We start from the raw sequence: 26,456 nt of genomic DNA on the forward strand, positions 1-26,456 counted from the left end.
TAGATTTAACTTTTTTTTTCGGAGCTGGAAGCACCCTAAATCTTTCAGGAGCTCAGAAAAATTTGAAGTTGACACCTAGATTCAACTTTTTTTTCGGAGCTGGTATTTGTGGAGCTAAAGGTTTTTAGGAAGATGAATTCGAAACGTAGCTACAAAACTTGGAGAAACTTAGAAGTGAAGCAATTCCCAACATGCCCTACGTACAGCCCTTCATCAGCTCCGCGTGTTAACTGCCTGATGTTGAACGTGCGCTTGATGTAATGCGACAAGATGAGTTCTTTACATCGACATTGACAAATCCGAATGAAGCGATGACAAGGAAAAGGAGTCCAATGACTTTCTGTTGCAACCAGGTGAATGGTCCCGTTCATGCATAAATAGTGGGTGAAAAATTAATCTGTGAGAATATAGCCATTGGAGAAATAGTATATATAACTGTTTGAAATGCAGCCATTGTTGATAGGACTTGGCTAACTTACGGCCGGCCGTAATTTTAGCCGGCCGTACGACCCTTCCGTTTTTGGAAAAGAAACGGAAGCCAGAGAACCACTTTCCATTTCTGACAAAACAACTCGCAGAAGAGTTATTTTTCCTGTCGGAACCAGCCACGCACCACCGCCTCTCCTTGCTTGCTTCTAGATATTTTCTACCACCTTAATAATGCCAGTTCAACTCAACGGTTGCGACAAAAAAGACAACTTTTGACATCTCATAAAGCAAATCTTTGAAAATTGTAAGCAAACTAGAATATATACTAAGGCATTTTCACCGGTGAAATTCTAAAACATTCACAATGTTTTAAAAATACCAGCTTACAAAATCATGATTGCTCCACTGTTGTCATAATTAAACTAAAGATTGGAGCTACTGCAACTACTACTGAGCTGCGCACGATCAAATCGATGTTGAGCTGCAACTTTGCTGCTCCCGAGTGATGATCTGATGAACAAAATGAAACTGCAATTAAACCAGTAGAAAAAATACAAGCTCATTAAACACTCATTAAACACGTGAGTTGCTTACAAAATTGATTCAGTAAGCAAAAATAGAAAAACATGAAAGTACACAAAAATGCTCAAACCAAAACAGAAAATGCTATGCTAAAATGAATGAATTGCTTGTTGATCTAGTATAAATTGCCTAAAAATAAAAATCCCAGCAATAAGCAAGTCAATAAGTCATGTTACAAAAAGTGCTTACCATGGAGTTACTCGTTGGTAACTAATGTGGCATAAAAATAGTACCTAGCAGTTTGTTGTCAACAACAAATACCACTAAGTTTACAGTATACCTCAAAAGTATAACTACTGTGCTCCTGCAGCTAGCACTAATCAGACATGCATCAGATACAAAGCTTAAAGAGTTAAACTATTGAGGATGCAAATAACCCAAGCACTTAATTAGCAAGCACTTAATTAGTACAGCCGGGCAACACATGTTTGAAACAGTAGCCAAAAGCAAGTAAAGATTTAGCTTGAACTAAAACATTGCATAACACCAAGCTTACAAGAATCCAACAATCTTAAGAACTAAAACATGTCATGAGTGCTTGAATGTACTGTAGCAAGGAAATAAATGTGGAAATATACAGAAATGCTCTTTTGAAGAATAGCATGGCAGTAAACGTGCGAATCCATAGATTTTATTCGCCACACTTGAACCATTAATAAAATCTATTGACAAAACATGAAGGACTCCTCAAATAATCTCAAATGATAATACTTTGCCTACCAAGAAGGTTATGTTAGCCTAAACAACATAGGAACCAACTGCTACTATGGAATAAAATGAAGAACAGTAATAATATGACTAAAACATATTTTGCCTGACTAATAACAGTACTTTGCCTAACTGATAACAATACTTTGCTTATCTAAGTACAGTAAGTTGCCTAAAACATATAAAATGGACCAATCCAAATTCCAAAACCACGTGTGTACACATGAAAGCAACTCCCATATGCTGAATAAAATGTAAAAAAAGATGTGGTAAAAAGCAGATCAAACCCCACAGACTTGTGGCTCCTTTATTGCAGTGACATCAGTAACAGGGGATACATCAAGAAGAGCTGCAGCATGTGGAAGTGTATTCTTCTCAAATGATGTCGGTGAAGCTATAACATGAGAGTAGCCCCCTTTTCTGTTGAACATGATGGAGTAGCTCGGCCCACGGTTCAACCAAAGATGTGCCAAGGCTTCTGAATCAGAAATGAGCACCTGCAGTGCTAGGTGAGGAACTGATAAGCAAAAAGCAAGCTAAAACAATACTGCATTTAGAATCGTACATGTACATGATGGTAAAAAAGCCTGTCTTTCCATTTTTCTTAAAGAAAGATTTAATTCAGATATAGCAAGGTTTGGCTAGGCCACCATCGACAGGGATAATATGCAAAATAAAATAAAATGTGAGTGCAACTAAATACATCAACCCTCACAGAACAGATTATAGATATCAGACTCACATGTATTTCAGTATATGGTGTGAAATTCCTAACAAGCATGAGCACAGTCCAATCAAAGAACACGGAAAACCCCACACAGATAATAGACTTGCATGATTTTTATAGATATGTGAGATGCCCTGACAAGTATCAGTTGTCCAAAGCCCTCGGTAAAATACTAAATTGAACACACACAATGCACTGATTTCAATCTAAAAAAATTCCCGAATAAGAATCACCTTCACAGGACAAAACAAACAAATATGAGAAAACCTCAGATCTATAGGGATTTTGTGAGCAAAAGGGTGGAAATCAATTAAAAATTAGATGAATGTGACTTCACCTCCGTATCCCATGTCTCTGCCTGCTCACGTAGTTTTGACTAACACTGCATCAACCTCGAAAATAGAAGATTAAATTGATTTTTAACCGTGCATATGGATCGAATCACAAAAGGGGGCAAAACGAGAACTCACCTTCATGTGCGCCGCCGCCTCCCTTCCCCCCATTCCTTCTTTCATCTGCTTCTATACCCAAATAAAATTGGAGATTAGTGGATCTATGCAGGCCAAATCACCATGGGAAGAGGTGAGATTAGAGGAAGAAGGCTAAATGAATGGGCGCACCTCCTAAGAAAATGACTCGTCCCCATGGGAAGTGCTGGGTCCTGCCTCCCCCTTGCTGAGGATGACGCAGATCCACTGAGGGAGATGCCGGTCACGGAGCTCACCGGAGCGCCATCCTCGCCGGTAACCATGCTGGACCTCGCGGGGTGAGCCGCCGGCGCGCCGCCCTCGCCGAGGTCTCGTCGCGATCTGCCGGTGCCTGGCGTGCGTGTCACCGAGTAGATTCGAGACTCCTCCCGCACGGTGATGGGTGCGGGTTCAAGCCGCCTCACCGACGGCGCACGAGGCGCGGGCCCAAGCTACCTGACGCAGGTGAAACCCTAGGCGCGAGAGAAGCTGATGGCGGAGGAGAAATGACGAGAGAGAGAGAGAGAGGAGAGAGAGAGAGAGAGCTGGATAGACGAGAGGAGACGAGACGAGAGGAACTTTGTCGGTGCGTTAAGCGTGGGTCCCGCCATAGGGTGAATGACAGCAGCAGGATGCTCCGATGGACGCTGGATCGCACCGGCCGTTTCGAGGATAAAAATACGGCCGGCCGTATTAGGGCAATAAGGTGTTAAAGTTTAAACCCGTCATATCGGATGTTTGGATGTTAATTAGGAGTATTAAATATAGGCTAATTATAAAACTAATTGCACAGATGGAGTGTAATTCACGAGACGAATCTATTAAGCCTAATTAGTCCATGATTTCACAATGTGGTGCTACAGTAACCATTTGCCAATGATGGATTAATTAGGCTTAATAGATTCGTCTCGCGAATTAGCATAGGGTTCTGCAATTGGTTTTATAATTAGCTCATGTTTAGTTCTTCTAATTAGCATCCGAACATCCGACGTGACACTGTTAAAGTTTAACACCTCGTATCCAAACACCCCCTTAGAGTCATAACCTTGTTGATAACATAGTTTAAATATGGAATGGTTACTTGTTAGTTACAAGATATTAATAGGGAGGAAGGAAGAAGAAGTAGGGAGCTGGTAGTAGTTGGTAGTAGTTGCATGCATGCAACTTCATTTATTCAAATAAATAATGTAAGTTCATTTGTTGGAATAAATGCAAAAGTACTACTTGCATGGTTATGCCAATATAAATTAAGTTGCGAATGCTTAACTTCAATGTAAATGCAAATTGTTCTGGGCGTGCAATGTAGTGGGAGGGGCTGGGATATGATATAAGTCAATTCTAAACATTATATTGATGAACAATCCATTAGTGTCTCGCTCGCATGTGTGACACGGTGCATTGTTAGCGGTGGGTGGGAATTGGGACCAAAGAGACATTAGAGCAATCTCCATCAGTTTCCATAAATCTTTTTTCAATAACTATTTGATTGGGATATCCCAATATCTCATTCATTATTTTTGGGAGAATTGTTTTTGCAGTTCCCCAATAATGTTATCCCAATCCGACTACCGTATTGGGAAAGTCACAACTCCCCTTTTATTTTGATAGAAATGGGGGGATTATTGGTTTGTCCCAATAATTATTGGAAAAATGGAAAGATAAAAGAGGATTGGTTTTTCGAATACGGTAGTTGGGATTGGGGAAAGGACGTTGCTAAAGATGCTCGTAATAAATGAGCATAGGACCCTTCCAATCTCAAAGCGCTGCGAGGTAGCTCGCTCCTCACCACCCGGCAAGCCCCTCCGCGCTGCTAGGCTGCACGTTTCCTGCCCCCTTCTCTTTGCACGCGAGCCACGCCACGCCGCAGCCACAAGCGAGCAAGTCCGATTTTGAGAGCCTACAGCAGCGCTACGGCCTCACTGTTGGGGATTTGCCTCCACCAGACAGGGAAAGAGATATATAACAGATAGATGGAGTCACAACTTGGAGGGAAGTGTGGAGTGCACCCAAGGGAATCCCCTCATCAATACCCCATGGGTCCTTTATGTAGAGGAGGATGGGGGTGGCAATTAGCTCCCAAACTCCTAGTTGGTACAAAATTTACAACTAGACCTTCCGACCCTTACATGGGCCGCCTTTTATACTCATGGGCTGGGTCATTTACTCAAGTCAGCATTCTTACTTAAACATGCTAAAACAATCAAAAACTAGTGAGATGAAAGGTGGGGGTGCCATGCGAAACCCTTTTCCCCAACAATAGTCCCTCGGCTACTTTGGTTTGGCTGGTACAACAAAGCGAAGTAGCTGATTTATGGGGAAAAGCCTAGCTACAATTTTCACTTCGGCCATGAGGACATGCCCCCCAGCACATCTACTTCATTACTGGACCTTGCTTCACTAGACGTCTTCTATATCTCAAATTCGGCCTCGCAGCTTCGCCTTTTGGCTTCAGCTTTAACAAATGCGGTCGAAGTAGCGAGGGTAGATGAAGCAGAACACGCTTCTTCCATGCAGTCGATATAGTTGAAGGAGTTATTCCATCTTTAATCGCTCTTGATGTAATTAAAATAGAAGAAGCAGAGAGTTGCTGCCTTTATCTCGCCGAAGCCATCAATGCCTTCGAATCTTAGCTCACATGCGCTGGGCAAGACTCGAATCGCGGGGTGAATTGGTTCTCCATGATCCCGCCATAGCCCCTCTTGGTCGGTGCTTGTGGTGAAGATGGTAATGGAACTTTGCATGTTGTCGAAGTAGTGATGAAGGTGACGTAAACCGAGGCTCCTTAATGTTGAGGTAGCAGCGAAGACGAAGTCGATGGCTATGCCGATGATGTTGACAAACTTCTTGAGCCGAAGTAGCGACGGAGCTGTAGTCGATAATGATGCCGATGTCAAGCCCCTCGAGCTGAACGATGTCATTGAGGATGGAGGCGAAGTTGCTGGAGAGCCCCTTTAGCTGAACAATGTTGTCGAGATCGAAGTAGACAATGTTGTCGGTGTTTAGACCCGGCAATCTACCGGGAGGGTGTCCGAGGTAGTGTTTTGGTTAGTGGGGCTCGTCGAGATCAGGAACTCAAAGGTAAACGCAAACACACGATTTAGACAGGTTTAGGCCGCTACATTGTGTAATACCCTACGGCCTGTGTGTCAATTGGATTGAATTACTTTGAAGAGGCTTTCGTTTCTTCTCTGACTACGTTGGCGGTGAGCTCATCCTGTGAGACATTATCTAGGTGACGTTCATGCTGCAAATTTCTCTCTGGTTGCTCTTCATCCTCGCCTTCTTGTGCAGCAACGAGGGCGAAGAGTTCTCGCTCTGGAGAATAGCTTCCTGAACTTGACGTGATGACCTCTATGGAGCCGTCTTCTTCGTAGATGGACGATAGAGGGGTTCCCTCATGGTGTGGGAGGGTATCAAGATAGGTGACAAGGCGTGACTCATCATCCCTGGCAAGAGTAGGTGTCTTCATGTTGGGCCAATAGACAAATTTGCCTTGTGGATTTGATGTAATCACCAGGCTCTGTTGTGGATCTGATAATGGAGTCTCCTTATCTGGATCCGAGTAGTAGTCGAGATCCTTAATCCAATCCGAGTTGAATTGAGATCTGGACATGGTAGCTTGGTAGATAGCACCCGTGTTTCGGAGTCCGAACGAGAATGGACTTGAGTCGTAGACTGATTCGCACGATGGCTTAAGTGTCGGCTCATGAAAACCAATCCGACTAGCGGGAGAAGTCGAGTTGTACTCGGACTCATCCCCCAGCCTTTGACTAGGTCAGAAATTAAAAATTTGCCGAATTTCCTGACCAGATCCTCCAATGCTTGGCGCTAGAGGTTGATGGTGTGCTGCTTCTTCTCCAGGGCCGGCACGATGTGGTGGTGGAAGCTTCCAGCGTCATCTGCGATGCAAACCTAGGAGTTGAAGATGAATGCCGCGCCCGCTTCGAACGGGATGGTGGGCTTGATGATGACTTGGGCCATCGAGTTCGCCAGTGGATTCTCAACAAGTGCCCCTAGCTGGCACGCCAGCTATCAGTGTTTAGACCTGGCAATCTACTGAGGGGGGTGCTCGAGGTAGTGTTTAGTGCGTGGGGCTCGCCGAGATTAGGAACTCAAAGGTGAACTCGAACACACAATGTAGACAGGTTCAGGCCGCTAGATTGCGTAATAGCCTACGTCCTGTGTGTTGGTTGTATTGAATTACTTTGGAGAGGGTCTCTGCCTCGCCTTATATTGCTGGGGGCAGGGTTACAGGTCAGTTGTTTACAAGAATACTAGTCGGATTCGACTAGTGAGTCCTACTCTAATTGCTACGAGTAGTTTCCTAATCCTTAACTAGTTCCTGTCTTGCCACATAGACCACGCCGTCTTGCACTGTAGTCTCCATGTCTGACACGTCTCCGTGTCCAGCCCTGCATCTAGGACTATCCAAACCTTCTGGTGGGTCCATAGATGTATGTACGACAAGCCCTTGAGTACTTTTTAGTCAAATACAGCAGTTCCGAGTACCTTTGTAGGCTTCTTCGACTAGTTTTTGGTGCTCTTCGAGTACTCCATTAGGTTGAGTCTTCAAACGTACTCGAGCACTGCCATGTTGCTAGAATGTGCTCCAGCCTTATTTAACTTGGTCTTGAATCTTCCATCTTGAATTTTATATGGAAGTGTGACGAAAGTCGCACTCCATATGGAGTAGCCCTCGAGCCTTAGGTTGAATCGAAGAATCAGGCTGAGGGTCAATCTGTAATTTTGCATCTCTTTTTCCTTAAAACCCAAAGAAAAAACCTTTTTAGCTGATGGGCACATGGCACACAGCCCTTGAGCCGTTACACGACTAGTTTGGGTATAAGGGTCAACCACTAGTTAACGTGACCGTTCGCCAACAGTAACCTCATCTCTTCTAAAAATATTAGAAACCGTTAGCCAGGTGCGAAATCGTTGGGCGTTTTAAAAACGGAATGTACCCGGTAATCTCACTACTATTTTAACTGCGCTATGATTATAAATAACGGAGGAAAACTTCCCTTCCATTTCACCTGTTCTATCTGCTCTTTCAACTTCTGCACTATAGCCCTAGCGCCGCCGCCCCGATCCTCAAGCTCGAGGGCAACCATCCCCCACCGCTAAGCCCCCGAGCGCATGCAAAGAAGACCCTCGTGGCGCACGGATGGGGAAGAAAGTGACTTCAAGCAAAGCGGTAGAAGGCGGGAAGAAGAAGAAAGAGATCCAGCCGCCGGCTCCCAAATATGGCAAGACTGACCAAACGGCCCCGCCATTGCTCGCATGTGCCTGGAAGAAATCTGTGCTAAAGGAGGCGGACATCAAGGCATTGGTGGCAGCCAATCTTCTCCAAGGGCAAGACGTCATTAACTTGAGGGCTGCATACGACAATCCCTAGCCAATGGAGACATATACTAACGAGATGGTAATATTTACCCACTTCATTGAACATGGTTTAGCTTTGCCTACATCGGATTTCTTCCGCGGACTACTAGAGTACTACAAGCTGGAACTTGTTCACCTCAACCCCAATAGTATTCTGCATATTGCAATTTCTGTTCATCTATGTGAAGCTTTCTTGGGGATCCAGCCCCACTTCCAATTGTTCCACAAAATCTTCCGAGTCAAGCCCCAACCCAAGATGGAGCATACAAAAGTAGTCGACGGGGCTGGGATCCAAATGCGGGAGAAGGCGAAGGGCTTATACTTGGATTATGAGTTGATGGACTTGCACTCCATGTGGAAGGAAAGGTGGTGCTACATCGGCAACCACGAGCCTAAGCTTCCCAAGGTCACAGGACACCGCCCGATTTGGAACAACAGGTGGTTGGATGATCCTACCCACGGAGATAGCTTGCAGCTACCCGATCTCCTGGAGAAGATAGCTAGACTCAAGCGGCAAGGACTGACAGGAGTTGGGGTAGCCTTTAGTTTTATGAAGAGGCAGATTCAACCCCTGCAATTGCGGTGTACATGGGGGTACGACTACTCTGGCCTCAATGATCCATCCCGGATGTCATCAGAAGACCTCATCGTGGATGAAGTCATGGCGCGATTGAGGTGCCTGTTCAAGCATGAGAGCGAGATTCCAACTAATGTGCGAGAGTTCTGCACCGCCAACCCGCCAAAAAGTGTAAGTACCCGTGGCCATAGCCCTTGAGTACTGATTTTTATCTCTGTTGACATGCTGACTTATCTTCTTCATGCAGGAAGATGTACATTTTGTTCTGCTCCGCTCCTCCTCCTCCCAGATCAGATGGCTCTGACGCCGCTCGATGTGTAAACACGACTGCAAGTGTACAGGGTGTAGTTGAGGAGGAGGAATAAGAGGGATTCTCTTCCTTCAGCAGTTCTGACTCTAAGGCTGCTGAGGATTTTGTGATCAAGGCTCGACCTTCAGACAAGGCTGGGTCTTCCTCCAGGTCATCCAAGCGTGCGATTAAGGATGATCTGGAGGCTGGTCTAGTGCCACCGCCGAAGAAGTGAAGAAGCCTCTCACCGCTGAGGACGTGCCTCTTCCAGTAATCACCTTCGAAGAAGGACAAGATCCTGAGGATCAAATGCTAGTAAGTGAATTCCTTACTGCCATGTCTACTCAATACGACATTGGTGGATTGTAGGTAGTCAGGGAGTTAACTGAGGTGGAGAGGACGACTACAGAAGTTGTGCAGCAGCAGCTGCCAGCGATCGAGGAGCTCATCAAGATCGAGGATGACGAAGAACCTCCTGTTGCTAGCGTCAACCCCATCGGCGCACAACCAACCCGAGAGGCGGAGACAGTGACCAAGTCTGGTGAGGACCAGAATGCAATCCAACAAGCCACACCGAAGAAGCCGTCACCAACTATCAAGCCCATGCGCTTGGCGGGGGAGCCTTCATTGAAAATAAAGAGATCCTCAAAGTAAGTATTGGAACTTCATTCGAGTACTGATTGTGAGTTTATATTGCCTTGTAGCGTGTCTTTTGATACTTATCTTTTTCAGGAAATCCACCAGCGTAGAAATTGGAGGCTCGAGCCCGAAGTCTACAACCAATGGCAGTAGCGACTTGGTCCAAGACATCATCCCAAAGCCAACAAGTTTGCCACCAGAAGAGCAGCCTGCACCAGCAATAACTCCATGTGCTATATCCCTTGTTTCCACATTAATGCAAGATGTAATTTCTTCACTAAGCGATGCTTTAGTACCAGCCCCCAAGCTGCCAGTAGCCGAAGCCATAGTAGCGACTACCTCCGGTGTCGTGGCTACTTTTGTAGCCCTCGAGCCAGAGATAGAGACCGACACGGCGGAGGTGACGACCTCTAGCATCGTGGCTACCCTTGTAGCCCCCGAGCCAGCGGTAGAGGCTGAAGTTGTTGGAGTCCTTCAAGTGTTGGCCTCCAACTCGCCTTCTGAGGCGGGTCCGTCGTCCAGCCGCACCTTGGTTCCACTTGGTGCAACAATCACCGAAGAGCACGTGGAAACATGGGTAGTTGAGGGGGTGAATCTGGAAGATATCTAACTCATCACTGACCCGTTGCTCACCATAGAGAGGGAGGCCATGATGATAGAGATGTTCCGCCGTGTAGACGAATATGCAATGGTAAGCTTCCTTCTGCTTCGTCCACAACTTGAAATTAGTACTCGTATCTTGACACGAGTACTTGCTCAGTTTTGTAGGATTTAATCAAACGCTCCCACCAGAAGTTTGAGATGCTCTAGGGTTATGGAGATACAGCAAAGTGAGCTTAGGCACTCGCGTGGGAACTTGCCAAGGAGCGGGAGTACTCCTTCCAGCTACTAATGAAGTACGACGGCCAATCCGCCGAGTATCGCAACATTGTCTAGCAAGCCGCTGAAGAGAAAGATCACCTCCGAAAGTGCAACAAGGCTTTGAAGCATCAACTGAAAGATAACTTGTCTTCCCTATCTGGTTTTCGAGTACTGATTACACTTGACGATAATGTATTGTGTTTTGTGTTGTTCCTGTAGTGCTTAGGAAAACCAAGGAAGATCTCCAAGGTCGAGCCACTAATTGGCAGAACTCCTACTACAGGGTGACGTAGCAACATGATACATTATTTGCTTTGTATGAGAACTTGGAGCACCGCCTGGAGAAGGAGCAAAAGATGCGTGCTGATGGAGAAGTCAACTTGGTGAATGCCATGAAGACCCTCTGGGAGCACGAGGCTGAGCTAGAGGCCACCAAGCTTGCTTTGAAAGAGCTAACTGAAGCCACTCAGCCCATAGCCGATATGGTGGAGCCCCCTGCTGAAGGTGTGGAGCCCTGCTCTTTGTCGAGAAGGAGCGAAAGATGCGTGCTAACGGAGAAGTCGACTTGGTGAACGCCATGAAGACCTTCCGGGAGCACAAGGCTGAGCTAGAGGCCACCAAGCTTGCTCTGAAGGAGCTAACTGAAGCCGCTTAGCCCATAGCCGATATGGTGGAGCCCCCTGCTGAAGGTGTAGAGCCCCGTTCTTTGTCGAGAAGGAGCGAAAGATGCGCGCTGATGAAGAAGTCAACTTGGTGAATGCCATGAAGACCTTCTGGGAGAACGAGGCTGAGCTAGAGGCTACCAAGCTTGCTCTGAGGGAGCTAACTGAAGCCGCTCAGCCCATAGCCGATATGGTGGAGCCCCCTGCTGAAGGTGTAGAGCCCCACCCTCTGTCAGAAGTACTCAAGGAGGTGCCTACCAAAATTACCAGCTACATCCAAAAGATAGCAGAGTCGGTCTTGAAGCAGCTGCTGGCTATTGTGAAGTCCTTCTACCCACAAGCGGACCTGACTCCAGTTGCGGAGGGGATAGCACAAGACTGTTCTAATGAGTAGTTTCAGCAGTACCTGCAAGAGGTGGCCCCTGTCGCTAAGGAAGTTGCCAGTCAATTAGACCTTGAGTAATTTTGTGTAAAAAAGTAAACATTAGATCATTGTAATATAAACATGATATGAATGAAATGTAAGTTATTTGAAGTCTTGCTGCAAATTTTGTTTCTGTTGACTATGTGTGTATTTTGTTTAGTGCATCTCCTGAACTACCCTGATAACTACTTGTACGGTAGTCATGAGTGTCTGCGCACAAGGTGCACATGTCTAGCCCCAAGCATGCGAAGGGCCAAGAGGGTGGTATGGTGATCAGCTTGTAGGTAGGGATGTGTTGTTGCTTGGCGAAGAATTGACACCCTTGGCATCAGCGGACTAGTTCTTCGGCATTAGTGAGAGCTGTAGACCAATAAAACCCTACTTTAAAAGCCTTGCCCACAATCGTTCTTGAGGATGCGTGGTTGCCGCAGATGCCTTTGTGAATTTCCTCAAGTATGTCCTTGCCATATTATTGTGAGACACACTTTATGAGTACTCCTGATGATGCGCCTTTTCTGTAGAGCTTGTCCCCGACTAGAACATAATTTTTACCGCATCGTGAGACTTGTTCTGCTTCTGTCTTGTCTGGAGGTAACTAGTGCTCCTTGATGTAGTCGATGAAGGGGTTCTCCAGTCTACATCGTGACCTCGATCAGTGGTTTTTGATGGCAGCGGCTCCTCTATGGATGGCTTGTGTAGTTCATTGACGAAGACCCTAGCTACAACTTGAGCACGAGCAGATCCAAGCTTAGATAGGATGTCCGTGGCTACATTGTTGTCACGAGCCATGGGGTGGAACTCCAAATCAGAGAACTTGTTCTCTAGCTTGCGTACTTCTAGGCAGTACGCATCCATGTTGTCCTTGTGGCTATCCCACTCATCATTAACTTGATTGATTACCACCAGTGAGTTGCCGTAGACCAACAATCACTTGATTTCCAACGTGACTGCCAGGCGAAGCCCATGCAGAAGCGCTTCATATTCAGCTTCATTATTGGATACCTCCCAGAAGATTTGCAAGACATATTTGAGTTGTTTGCCTTTGGGAGAGATTAAGAGTGCTCTTGCATCGGCACTGTCGAGCTTGAGTGATCTGTGAAAGTACATGACCCAATGTTTTGGGCGCTCTGCCGGCATTGGTACTTGATTTTCCCGCCATTTTGCCATGAAATCAACTAGTGCGTGTGACTTGATGGTAGTTCTCGACTTGAAATCAGAGGACAATGCTCTGAGTTCTACCGCCCACTTGGAGATTCTTCCTGTTGCATTCCAATTGTAGAGAATTTCTCCCAAGGGGAAGTCTGTGACAACGGAGATGTTGTGTTGCTAGAAGTAGTGTCGTTGCTTCTGTGAGGTGAGTAGTATTACAAGTACCAAACTCTTGTAATATAGAACACCTTTGTCATTATTACCCATAGCAACATCCGAGTACTCGCTTCAAGGCAACAACTCATGATGACTACTCGAGCTATTAGCTCTTTTCATGACTTCAAAATACATTACTCTTGACTCAAGAATTATCAACTCAACAAGGATCATTGCCCTGGTACAAAAATTCCGTAAAGTAATTCTTTACTTAGAACCGAAGATACATCATCAGGTTACATATTAGTATAAGTACTCGGAATACACAAAGACTACAAGCAACTGCCTACTGGCGGGCTGCATTTAAGCCTAAGGCTTTTACTATATCACAAGGCCACTCAGGTTTGCCGACTACAATGGGAAGGGCCTACACGCAAGGAAGCTGCGCAAAACGTAGCCATATCTAGGTCCTCTGCCCAAGGCAACGCCAGGAACTCTTGCATCGCCACTACCTTGACAACGGCAACGATGAATCCCGCGCGACGCGCCTAGAGGGAACCAAGGCTGCTCTTTTGCTAGCCTTGCGGAGCCAATCCACTCTACGGCCACACCTCCACCTCTAAGAGAGCGGGATAAAGACCGCGGCACTCATCACCTATCACCCACGAGTTGCAGCACGTACTCCACTAGATCACGAGCTGCAAGATGAGGTGCGCGATGAAACCTCCTACGAGGATTCTTCTAGCATCACGGCTATCCCTACGAGCGCAGGAGTCTGTGGAGGGAAGGTGGACTCAATCTACGAGGAATCTTCTAGCACCGGTGCACTCTTTGATGGCTCTCTACACTCAAACACAAGCAACCGAAGGCAATCCATTGCTACTTAGAAACTTGGTTTGGGTCGACATCCACATGGATCTATTTATAGCCGAAAGCTGCAACTACTACCTGCCCAAGAGTTACTATGCGCCCGTGATCAATGAGTCTGACAACTTCTGACTCTGCCCACATGATGTCACTTATGCTACAAAGGACAAAAGAGTACAATACACCCGTGCATCCACAAAGGACAAGAGTACAGTACACCCGTGCCCTTCAAAAGCAGAGTACTTGACAGCATTGCGACTACTCGAAACTCAGAATTACTCTAGCCAGGCACGACCCACGTCTCGGGGGCTTGGCAGGATCCGACCCTCTGTTCAGGGGTCGGCCGCACCCGACCCTGGAACCCAGGGTCGGGCGAGGCGGAGTTCTTTCCCTCAAGGGGTCGGCCGCACCTGACCCTGGGACCCAGGATTGGGCGAAGCAGAGTTCCCCCCTTTAGGGGTTGGGTTTCGCTGATCTAGCCACTTCAATTCGGGTGAGGCGGACTACAACTACTCTTCGCAAGACAACCACTTCAAACAACGAAAACAATGGGCAAACATTCATTGGTCAAAGTATTGTTCAAAGTACTCAAAACAGTTTCAAGAGTACATAAAAAGCTCAAGGCTCTTAAGGAGAGACAAACTCCGACATTTTCGACGCGATAGGCTCCGCCTCCTCAAGGTACTGCGCATATGCTTCTTCTGTGCAGTTGCGAGCCACGTCATCACCAGCCGCCGCCAGGTCCGTCCTCGGGTAGTAGGACTTCACAACGGCAAGGACCTATTTGCAAACAGCTTTGCAGAGTCCCGCCACTTTACTCGGGGCAGCCTTCAATCGCTCGAATAGTGATTGAGGCCCTGCACCTTCTTCCACGGGGGCTATGGTGTTCACAAAGTCTTCAGCAGCTACAGTCAAATCCTTGAGTTCGCATCGGAGTCTTCCCATGGTCTGGGCAGGATCTCTGCATGCCACCATGGCCATGGCAAGCATGACGCCATTCTGCATCTTCCTGTCCCGCTGATGCTCGCAAGCAGCCTGTGCTTCCGTCAGCGCGGCCTGAAGACGTTCAGCTTCATCTGCCACTCGATCGTGTGCGTTTCTCCAGTCGAGGACTTGGCTCCTTGCAACCGCCTTTTGCCTCTTGAGCTCTATAAAACAAACAAGTTCAACCACAACCGACTACAATCGAGCCGACTACAATCGAACATACTTCGAGTATGCAAAGTACTCACCTTGATACTTTTTTGTTCAGAGACTTGTAGCGGGTCTCCAGTTTTTGCTACAGGACTTTGTGATCCGACCGTTCCACAGCAAAAGACTTCACTCCAACCTCGTGAACCCTTAAGGCTTTTGTCAGTCGAGCACATTCCCGCTCCAATTGATGACTTCGTTTCTGAAGGGTCCGAGTATGCAAGGCAATACGATCAGTTAAAAGCCTCACAATTACTCGATCTATGTGACGACACAAAGGAAATTCACCTGGAAGCTCTGAAAAACATCGACGGCCCTCTGGAACTCCGAGTCGGATGGCAGGTGTAACACCTGGTGTTTTGATAATCAAAGATGACCAAGAAAGGTTAAGGGTGAATTGTGGAGAAAAAGAAAGGAAATTGACTGCAAGTCAAATTCAAGTCGAATTTGACCAAAATTTGAATTTTTGAATTCAAATTCGGAAAAATTTGGCAAAAATATGAAATGAAGGCTTGAGAGTGTTTAGAACTTTAGGGATTAAAATTGGAGACTAATCCTAGTCCTAAACCTCTGAAGAAATGCAATCGAAAAACAAAATTAGGGAAGTACTATTCACTGTCCGAAAATGGAAATTTCAGAAAAATAATGCAAGCATCCAACTTGGAAATTGATTTCTGCCAAACTTCTCAAGTAAGTGGACAAAGGCAACTACACAGCAATGAAGTATGATCTTTGGACAAGTATAATAGGGTGTTGTTGATCAAGAATAGTAAAGGAATCAAATTTAAATTGGGGCTCAAAGTCAGCACTTTGCCAATTTTGGCCTAAGTACTGAAACTGCATTTTTCTCTAAGTCTGAAACAGCAGTAAGGGGCTGTGTTTGGAGCAAGATTTAGAGAAATGTAGTGCAAGAGGTATAGGTGTTTATGAGCAAAATGGGATCCCTGCTAGTTGTAGAGTATGAATGGTTCGTGTTTGGGTTATGTGGAATGAGATTAAGCCACTGAAAATGAACCAAAAGAAGAGTAAATGGCCATGAATAGGGCCCTGACGAACTGAATCAGGAGGTTCAAAGCAGTTCAGTTTGCCCGAGAAAAGAATTCAAATTTGGCAACCTTGGGATGTTTATCTCGGGTGGAAGTTTAAATATAAATCAAAGAGCTCAAGTTTATCTCCAACTTTTCTTAAGCAACTTGTGGACCGTCGGATGGAAAATTGGCCGTGGGAAAAGTCTGAAGTTTCGGGTGACAGAAAAGAAAAGGGGGACGACAGTAAGCAGAGCAGGGACGTGTCACCGCCGGCGCCTTGGCCCGTCGTCCAGCTCAACGTCTAGGTACACCTCTTCACCACACAAGCCTACGACTAGGCCACGGTGTCGCCCATGCGCGTGGGGAAACCTTCGTATATCTACCGCTCCCGCCGCCGCTTCTTACCGTGCTACGTTTTATCGCCGCCCGTAGTCCACTGCCAAGCTACTGCCGCCAATCAAATTCCACCGCCACATCGCCTCCCCCATTGATTCCTTTCGCCCACACCTCCGCTCACACCTTACCAACAGCCGTGCATACTTGTTTTCCTGCTTCTCCGCCGGCGAGCTTCTAGCCGTCGCCGTTTTCGCCCACCGCCGCCAGACCTCTTGCTCACGGTGAGCTTCACCTTTCCGCCACTCTCCTTCCTTGTGGTAAGCTTGGGGTCAGCCCAGGGATCACTAGGAAGCTGTAGGGGTAGTTGGAGAGACGAGTTACACCATTGCCGTGCTTGGCCACGGCCGGCCGTCGGTCACGTCGCCCGCCGCCGTGGAGAGGCTAGCTCTAGCCATCTCCCGGGGAGCCACCACCGCCCATGGGTGCGTTGTGGCTTGGGGATGCCTCCCCAGCCCAGCCCCGTCGCCGGTGGGGCACCGGCCGTCGAGCCGCGCTGCCCCCTGCCGCGCTCGGTTTTGGCGCGAGGTAGAAGAAGGCCCCAGCGCCGGAGGCCCACGCGATAGTGGGGAAAAGAGGAGAAGGGGAGGAGGCAGGCCAGCATGGGTCGGGTCCAGCAGGACCAGGTGCCAGTTTGGTAGGCCGGGTGCCGTGGAAAAGAAAGGAAAAGAAAGGTGGGCCGTTGGGCCGGCAGAGAAATAAGAAAAGGAGGAGAGAAGGGAAATCGGCCAAGTGGGCCCAGTGGCCGGCGGGTAAAAGAGGAAGGGGGAGAAAGTGGACCCAAGCTGTGGGCCTAGCGCGAGTGAGAGAGGGTAGAGTAGGTGCGAGTGAGAAAAGTTGGGCCGGGGGTTTTGGGATAAAATTTAGATTTTCCTTTAGTAGAATAATAGATTAAATTCGTGAATCACCATTTAAATCATAGAAATTTCTAGGAGTGTCCAAAATTAGTGAAACCATTTTTGTTAGGATTATTTTATTTTCCTTTATGCATTAAAATTCTTATACCTTAGGAAAAATAATAAAAACTTAGGTATTTGTTTAATGCCTTTTCATTAAGGTATTTAAATAAATACTTAACCTTTATTAAATGCATAAAACATGGAATAATGTTTTCATATTCACAAATTACTATTAACCCATAGGAGTTAGATTTTGAGACTAGAAAATATTTATAATATTTTCTAAAAATAAAAGAAAAAGCCTAAGATAGGATTAGTAAAGAAAATAAACATGATGGGTTAATCTTTTCCGGTTTTTGTGTGTTGGTTGCAACTTTATCATGATAAATTGTGTAGTCACTTGTTGGCTTGCAACTTTATCATGAAGGAAAGTTGTATAGTCTTGTTTTCAAAAAGTTACATCACCAACCCATGCATATGCTATATCGTAGACAGCGAAGCACCTGAAGAGGAATTCTTGGAATTATCAGAAGGACCTTCCGAATTTGAGGAGATCGTTGAATTGATCCCCTGTGAAACCAATCCGTCGGACAGTGCTAACATTTTTATTGATCAAGGCAAGCCCCGATGCATTTATACCTATCTACTTTGAAGCTATTATTTCATATGTCCAATTATTGGTTAATTTCTATACGAATGCATTAAGTCTAGGAGTTGATTGAAACCCATTCTTGTGCATGATCTTATCTTGTTGTAAGGACATCTTTGCCACTTGTTCAACAATTAGTAAGTAACCCAAGCTTAGAAATTCTTAGATGCTTAAAGAACTTGGTTACCGAACCTTAAGGTGAAATTCGTACCCATTGTTGGGGGGAAATATTAACGACCTCCTAATGCCGCTTAAAGCAACAGTCATGAAGGCCCAGGCCCACCTGCGGTAATTACGATTACTGCCAACCTAGTAGAGGCAGAGAACATCCCACTCCGTCTCGCCCGACCCAGGGCCCCGGGGTCGGACAATCCCGACCCCTCGATGGCGGGGATCTGCCTCGCCCGACCGCGGTCCCAGGGTCGGGAGCACCCGACCCCTCGCCGCAAGGCTCCACCTCGCCCGACCGCAGTCCCAGGGTCGGGAGCGCCCGACCCCTCGCCGCAAGGCTCTGCCTCGCCCGACCCCGAGCCCCGGGGTCGGACAATCTCGACCCCTCGATGGCGGGACTCCGCCTCGCCCGACCGCGGTCCCAGGTTCGGGAGCGCCCGACCCCTTGCCGCAAGGCTCCGCCTCACCCGACCGTGGTCCCAGGATCGGGAGCGCCCGACCCCTCGCTGCAAGGCTCCGCCTCGCTCGACCCAGGGGACCGGGGTCGGGAGCGCCCAACCCCCACCACAGAACTCCACCTCGCCCGACCCTGTACACGGGGGTCGGACTCGCTCGGGTCCACAACACGAATATTCGCCTCGGGCGTGGACTGGAGGATCAGGATGGGGATCTCGTGGGTCCTCCTATTGACCTCACCATAAATGCGCCGCGGCCCTGTCAAGCCAAAAGGGGAGCGGCGTCCCCAACGTAATCGGCCCCGAATACCGATGTGCGGCCGTGCGACGCGAGCTGCAGTGGCCGCGGCTCCCTCTGATTCGCCACAAAGTGCTCATGAGCTACGCCGAACGACACAGGAGGGCGCACCGCTTGCTCTCGCGCCCCGTGCCCCCAACGGCAGTCTCAGGGATGCGACGTCCGGGTCTTACGGTAATCGGCGGGGCAACAGAATTGGACTTCCTCCCCGGCGGGCACGGATGCCGAGGCTGAGGATCATCATCACGCTCGACGGTGACGACGACTAGGGAGATCATCGACAAGATTGGGAAGGAATCGCCCTCCCGCGCCGGACGTGCTGACAAGGACCGGAGGCCGGAGCAAGAGCGGCGGCCTTGGGACCCTCCCCTTGTATTATTTTTCTACTTAGCTTATCCTTTCCACCTCTCCTCCTGACGCCTGTCTCAACTGTAACCCCGAGCTCCTTCTTCCGCTATAAAAGGAGGACCGGGGATCCTGAGACAGGGGGTCTCGGACTCTCTCTCTCAAGCCAACAGTACACTCTCGCACTCCCTTAGAGCACAAGCACACTCAAGAGACCTGGGATCAGTTCCCTCTCTCGCCCATCTGTAACCCCTACTACAGAACCCCGCGTGGGTAACACGAGCTACCTCGATACTGGACGTAGGGCCTCCTTTGCCCGAACCAGTCTAACCCCGTGTCTCCCACGCCACCATCCGAAGCCTTACGCGCATAAAAGAAATTTACTAGTCTAGAGTCTTGATCCGCAAATCTTGACAACGACACCCGTGCTTGACATGCTGGAGATTGGCAGGGGCGTAGCCTAAAACTCACATGGAGATCAGGCCACACGTGGGGTCCCATGTGGGGGTGCGTCCTTGGGTTCGGGTAGTCTTATTCCCAATCTTTGGGTCTGCTAATCGAAAGGTCGTTACGTACAACCCGGACAGTCGTACATAGCTGGTGATCAGGGTGCTCTCTTGCAAGATGTAAATTGATTCGGATCGCCGTAATTCTCGGTTATGAATGCACTTGAGCATTGTTGAGCATCGTAGTGTAATCTCATGAATGCAATGTCTTTCGAAAATTAATTTGATGTATGACTTAATTTCCTACTGTTTGCAAAAGGTGTCTTTTTATCATCATCTAGATTGGTTAGGTAATAAATTAATTGAATTAAAAGATAAAGTTAAGGCCTCACTTCTAGTAAGCTCTTTTGGCTAAAGGTGAGTTAGCCAGTACACTAAACAGCTATCATGTAGTCCTAGAAAAGCTATTATATTGGTTGGTCGGTAAGCCTTGCTGAGTACCTCGTACTCAGGGTTATCCCTTGTTGCTGTTTCAGAATCACAGCAGGAGTCCGCAGAGGAGGAAGCCCCAAAAAACTAGGATATTGTTACGAGTCTCGTAATACCCTAGAAGTAAAACTTAAATGTTTATCTCTCACCCGGACCAGTTTATGTTTTAAACTCCTAGAATCCCTCTAACCTGCACTGTTAAGTTTATTTCAAACTATGTTCTATAATAATTCGTACCCCTTGTATGTATGTAAAATGTAATATTTGTTGATGCTTTCCCATCATGGAAGCGATCCTGGTGTATGGCTATAGAGATGACGTGGATCTTTCGAGGAGTCCTAGGGACACTTGACGGACTACCGGACTTATACTGTTTTAAGTGCGTTTCGGATAATTGCTATTCCGACAGTGATTAGGCGCATTTAAACAAGTTTAAGTTGGGCAGTTCCGCCACAGCTGGTATCAGAGCCGACTCTCGCGGTTTCACGGGCGCGTGCGGTCGCAGTTGCGCAGGCATGGTGTGCATGGCTGGTGTGGGCCCAGAGTGGTCACACAGCATGGCACATGCGCTGGCACTGGACACACGGACGTGGCCAAGAGGGGACGTTCCTGGCTTGGGGTTGACCGACGAGGGCGTCGGTCTTCTAAGGGGTGAGTATGTGACATAGTAGCCCAAGGCTTAATAGGATTAATAGAATACTCATACCAACAAGTTGCAACTTCTTTTCCGGAAGCTCATCCTCAAAGAACTCCGAGGTTAAGCTTGCTTGGCCCGGAGCAATTTCGGGATAGGTGACCAACCGGGAAGTTCTTCCCGGGTGCGCACGAGTGAGGACAAAGTGCGCAGAAAATGTGGGGATACGAGGTAGGCTACGCTAGCGTAAATCAAAATTTCTACCGCGTATAACCAGGAAGAACTGCCGTATAAGGATCACGGGATTACCACTCGACGCACTACTGGTGCGGAAGATGTAGATATGCGTCGGTGCAGTGAAGACGATCACGTAGTCGTACGTAGTCGATCAACGTAGTCGTACGTAGTCGATCACGTCCAGCAGCTCCTCAGCAACTCGTCCACGTGCACAGCAAGATCGCCTCCGGTGCCGCGGCTCGTCGTCGGCTCGTCGTGGCTCGTCGGCGGCTCGTCGATGGCTCGTCCAAGTGCTGCAGGCGCAACACCTCCAAGGTATCCACACGTGCAGGGAGGAAGCGTCGCAAGCCGGACTGCTAGATCCGCGAGTTGCAACAGGCGAGGGCGTGGGAGGCGCGGCAAGTGTGTTCAGCCAAAAGGTGTGTAACCCTAGGGCGCCCCCACCCCTCTATTTATAGGGGTTCCTGATGGGCCTCTGGATCCGAGGCCCATTAGTACTCCTAAACCTAATCCAACTCGGATCAGATCCGAATTGGGCTTCCAGCCCCTTAAGTGTGTGACCCTATGGGTTCGGATACGTATAGACATGGCCCGAGTACTCCTACTCGGCCCAATAGTCGGTAGCGGCCTCTAGCAAGACGTGCCAACTCCTATACGCATACGAAGATCATATCAGACGAACCATCACAACATAATATACATGCTATTCCCTTTGCCTCACGATATTTGGTCTAGCTTCAAGCCGACCGCTCTTTCTCGATCCTGTGATTCGGAATCCCTTTGTAGGTTAACTCTTAACCGTACGTAGCATGGCCATGCATTTTCGGATCCGATCACTCGAGGGGCCCAGAGATATCACTCTCAATCAGAGAGGGGCAAATCCCATCTTGATTGACCATGTCTCATAGCATGCTTCTTGACAAACCCGAAAGCTACCTTTATAACTACCCTGTTACGGCGTAGCGTTTGATAGCCCCTAAGTAGGTCGATCCACATCTAGAATACATGCGACAATCTCAGGTCTAAGGACAAAGCGTATATGTTGTTTAAAGAGAGAACTACTTCTCATGTTGGGTCAGTCCTAGCACATGTCTCCACATGTGTCCACATTATTAGTTCAACATCTCCATGTCCATGACTTGTGAAACATAGTCATCAACTAATACATGTGCTAGTCTAATATTCATGTGTGTCCTCACATGAACTCCGACTAGGGACAACTTTAGAATAACCATACAAGTAAAGAGTTTCACATACAATTCACATAATTGCAAATCAATTCAAGTAGCCTTTAATGGATATTCAATGAACACAATATACAAATCATGGATACAAATGGAATATCATCATCTCTATGATTGCCTCTAGGGCATACCTCCAACAGTCTCCCACTTGCACTAGAGTCAATCTAGAAGGTACCTAATACCCATAGCTCTTACATGCGCATCATGCTTAGCCTGCGGGAGTGGTTTTGTCAACGGATTAGAAATGTTCAGATCCGTGTGTATTTTGCATATCTTGATCTCACCCCGGTTAACGAAGTCTCGAATGAGATGAAATCGCCGCATTACGTGTTTGTTCTTCTGGTGGTTCCTTGGCTCCTTTGCTTGCGCAATTGCCCCATTGTTATCACAGTAGAGATTCAATGGGCTGGACGCATTCGGGAACACACCAAGCTCAATGAGGAAATTCCTTATCCAAACACCTTCCTTCGCGGCTTCCGAAGCCGCGATGTACTCGGCTTCTGTCGTAGAATCGGCCACCGTCTCCTGCTTGGAACTCTTCCAACTAACAGCACCACCATTTAGTGTGAACACAAATCCTGATTGTGACTTTGAATCATCTCTGTCGGTTTGGAAACTAGCATCGGTGTAACCTGTTACAACGAGCTCCTCCTGACCTCCATAGACGAGGAACATATCTTTAGTCCTTCTCAAGTACTTAAGAATGTTTTTCACCGCTGTCCAGTGACTCTCACCTGGATCAGATTGGTGTCTGCTTGTCATACTTAGCGCATATGAAACATCTGGGCGAGTACTTATCATTGCATACATGATAGATCCAATAGCCGAGGCATATGGCACTCTACTCATGCGATCCCGCTCATCAGCAGTCGAAGGACACTGAGTCTTGCTGAGATGTATGCCATGTGACATAGGCAAGAACCCTTTCTTTGCCTCTTCCATGCTGAACCGCTTCAACACTTTGTCAATGTAAGTATCTTGGCTTAAACCTATAAGCCTTCTCGATCTATCTCTATAGATCTTAATGCCCAGAATATATGCCGCCTCCCCTAAGTCCTTCATCGAAAAACTATTTTTCAGTGAAGTCTTTACGGACTCAAGCATAGGAATGTTATTTCCAATCAGTAATATGTCATCCACATATAAGATTAGAAATACTACAGAGCTCCCACTAACCTTCTTGTAAACACAAGACTCTTCTTCGTTCTTGGTGAAGTCAAACCCTTTGACCACTTCATCAAAACGAATGTTCCAACTCCTAGATGCTTGCTTCAATCCATAAATGGATCTCTGAAGCTTGCATACCTTTCCAGCATTTTTCGGATCGACAAAACCCTCGGGCTGTATCATATACACGTCCTCAGCTAAGTTTCCATTCAGGAAAGCTGTCTTGACATCCATCTGCCATATCTCATAATCGAAATATGCAGCTATAGCTAGAATAATCCGAATGGACTTAAGCATCACTACGGGCGAGAAGGTCTCGTCGTAGTCAACTCCTTGAACTTGTCGAAAACCTTTTGCGACAAGTCGTGCTTTATAGATGTGAACATTTCCATCCATGTCCTTTTTCTTCTTATAGATCCACTTGCACTCTATGGCTTTAACACCATCAGGCGGGTCAACCAAGTTCCAAACTTGATTGTCTCCCATGGACTCTATTTCGGATTGCATGGCACTCTGCCATTTTTCGGAGTCTGGGTCCATCATTGCTTCTGCATATGTCGCAGGCTCATCATTGTCCAACAATAATATTTCCCGCATTTCGCGGAGCCTTGCCGACCTTCGTGGTTGTGGCGGTGCTTCTCTTGCCATGGGTATCTCAACTTGTTCTGCTACGTTAGCATCACTCATTGATTCTTGCCCGATTGGCTCATCTTGAACTTCTTCAAGATGCACTGTCTTTCCACTCTTTTCTCCTTTGAGAAACTCTTTCTCTAGGAAAACCCCGTTCCGAGCGACAAACACTTTGCCTTCTGATCGGTTGTAGAAATAATATCCCAAAGTTTCCTTTGGATATCCCACGAAAATGCACTTATCCGACTTGGGTGTGATCTTGTCCGACTGAAGTCGCTTGACAAACACTTCACATCCCCAAATCTTTAGAAAAGACAGACTAGGAACCTTTCCAGTCCATATCTCATATGGTGTCTTAACTACGGATTTAGATGGTACCCTATTTAGTGTGAAAGCTGCTGTTTCTAGAGCGTATCCCCAAAATGACAACGGTAGGTCCGACTGGCTCATCATTGATCGAACCATGTCTAACAAAGTTCGATTACGTCGCTCGGACACACCGTTTCTCTGAGGTGTTCCAGGCGGCGTAAGTTGTGGAACAATTCCGCAACTCTTTAGATGATTGCTAAACTCGTGGCTCAAATACTCGCCTCCACGATCAGATCGTAAGGCCTTAATTTTCTTGCCACGCTGATTTTCAACTTCATTCTGAAATTCCTTGAACTTTTCAAAGGTTTCAGACTTGTGCCTCATCAAGTAGACATAGCCATATCTACTAAAATCATCAGTGAAAGTTATGAAGTATTGGAATCCTCCTCTAGCCGTCGTGCTCATTGGTCCGCATACATCACTATGTACGAGTTCCAACAAGTCTACTGCCCTCTCAGGAAATCCTGTGAAAGGCGTCTTAGTCATCTTGCCTAGCAAGCAAGCCTCACATGTCTCGTATGATTCAAAATCAAACGAAGTTAGAAGTCCATCAGAATGGAGCTTCTTCATGCGTTTTTCACTTATATGACCCAAACGACAATGCCACAAGTAGGTAGGACTCAAATCATTAGGCCGAGGCCTTTTAGCACTTACATTACAGACAGGTGAACCATCAAGATTTAAAACAAACAATCCATTCACAATGGGTGCAAAAGCCATAAACATATTATTCTTAGAGATCACACAACCATTGTTTTCACTCGCAAATGAATAACCATCCTTCATCAAACATGAAGGAGATAAAATGTTTCGACTTAAACTAGGAACAAAATAACAATTATTCAACTCCATAATAAATCCTGACGGGAGGTGGAGTTGCATCGTCCCGACGGTCAAAGCAGCAACTCTTGCATTATTGCCCACGCGGAAATCAACTTCTCCTCTTTCCACGCTTCTACTTCTTATCATTCCCTGCATCGAATTGCAAATATGAGCAACCGATCCGGTATCAAATACCCAAGAATTAATAACTGTATCAGCGAGAAATATGTTGTCTATAACATTAACAACAAGCGTACCTGAGGTAGAAGTACTCTTACTTCCGCCGTTCTTCAAGGAAGCTAGGTACTGCTTGCAGTTTCTCTTCCAGTGACCAAGTTCATGACAGTAAAAGCACTCTTTGTCTGGAGCAGATCCAGGTCCAGCTTTAACCTTGGGCGGTGGGTTTGGCTTGGACGTTCCAGCCTTGCCCTTCTTCTTCCAAGAATTGCCCTTCTTCTTAAAGCTGGTACTAGCGCTTTTCTTTATGTCAGCCTCTGCTGTTTTAAGCATGCCACACAGCTCATTCAAACCCTTCTCCGTCCCATGCATATGGTAGTTCGAGATGAAGTTCCCATAGCTAGGAGGAAGAGACGAAAGAATGAAATCAGTGGCCAACTCTTGGCCCAGTGGGAAGCCTAGCTTCTCCAACCGTTGAGTGTAACCAACCATCTTGATTACGTGTGGTCCTACTGCTGCGCCTTCTGCTAGCTTGCTCTCAACAAAGGCCTTAGACACATTGAACCTTTCAGTCCTGGCCTGTGTTTGGAACATGTCTCTAAGCGCCACGATCATATCGTGCGCCTCATGGTTTGTTTCGAACTGCATTTGCAGCTCGGGTTCCATGCAAGCGAGCATAAGGCAGCTTACTTCGAGGTTAGCATCACATGCTTTCTTGTAAGCAGTCTTAGCAGCAGCGGGTGCATCATCAGCAGGTTCTTCTGGTAGTGGGTTGTCTAGAACATCTTCCTTTTTCTCAGCCCTGAGAACAATTCTCAGGTTACGGATCCAATCCGAGTAGTTTGTTCCATTCAACTTGTCCTTCTCAAGGACCGAACGCAAAGCAAACGATG

General features: G+C 47.0%; 1 long non-coding RNA gene across 2 annotated transcripts; it reads right to left on the reverse strand.

Moving 5' to 3' along the window:
• Positions 1-680: 680 nt before the first annotated feature.
• Positions 681-3,487, reverse strand: LOC117838987 (uncharacterized). 2 transcript variants are annotated; one of them, XR_004636761.2, is made up of 4 exons: positions 3,067-3,487; positions 2,917-2,967; positions 2,784-2,828; positions 681-2,216 (listed from the first exon to the last, which is right to left on the reverse strand). It is a non-coding gene; the product is annotated as an uncharacterized lncRNA (long non-coding RNA). The 2 variants fall into 2 exon arrangements; XR_004636760.2 differs by having other exon boundaries at positions 2,784-2,838; positions 3,067-3,486.
• Between the last annotated feature and the right edge of the window lie 22,969 nt (positions 3,488-26,456).

Source organism: Setaria viridis, chromosome 9 (assembly GCF_005286985.2).
Source record: "Setaria viridis chromosome 9, Setaria_viridis_v4.0, whole genome shotgun sequence".
Classification (NCBI taxonomy): domain Eukaryota; kingdom Viridiplantae; phylum Streptophyta; class Magnoliopsida; order Poales; family Poaceae; genus Setaria; species Setaria viridis.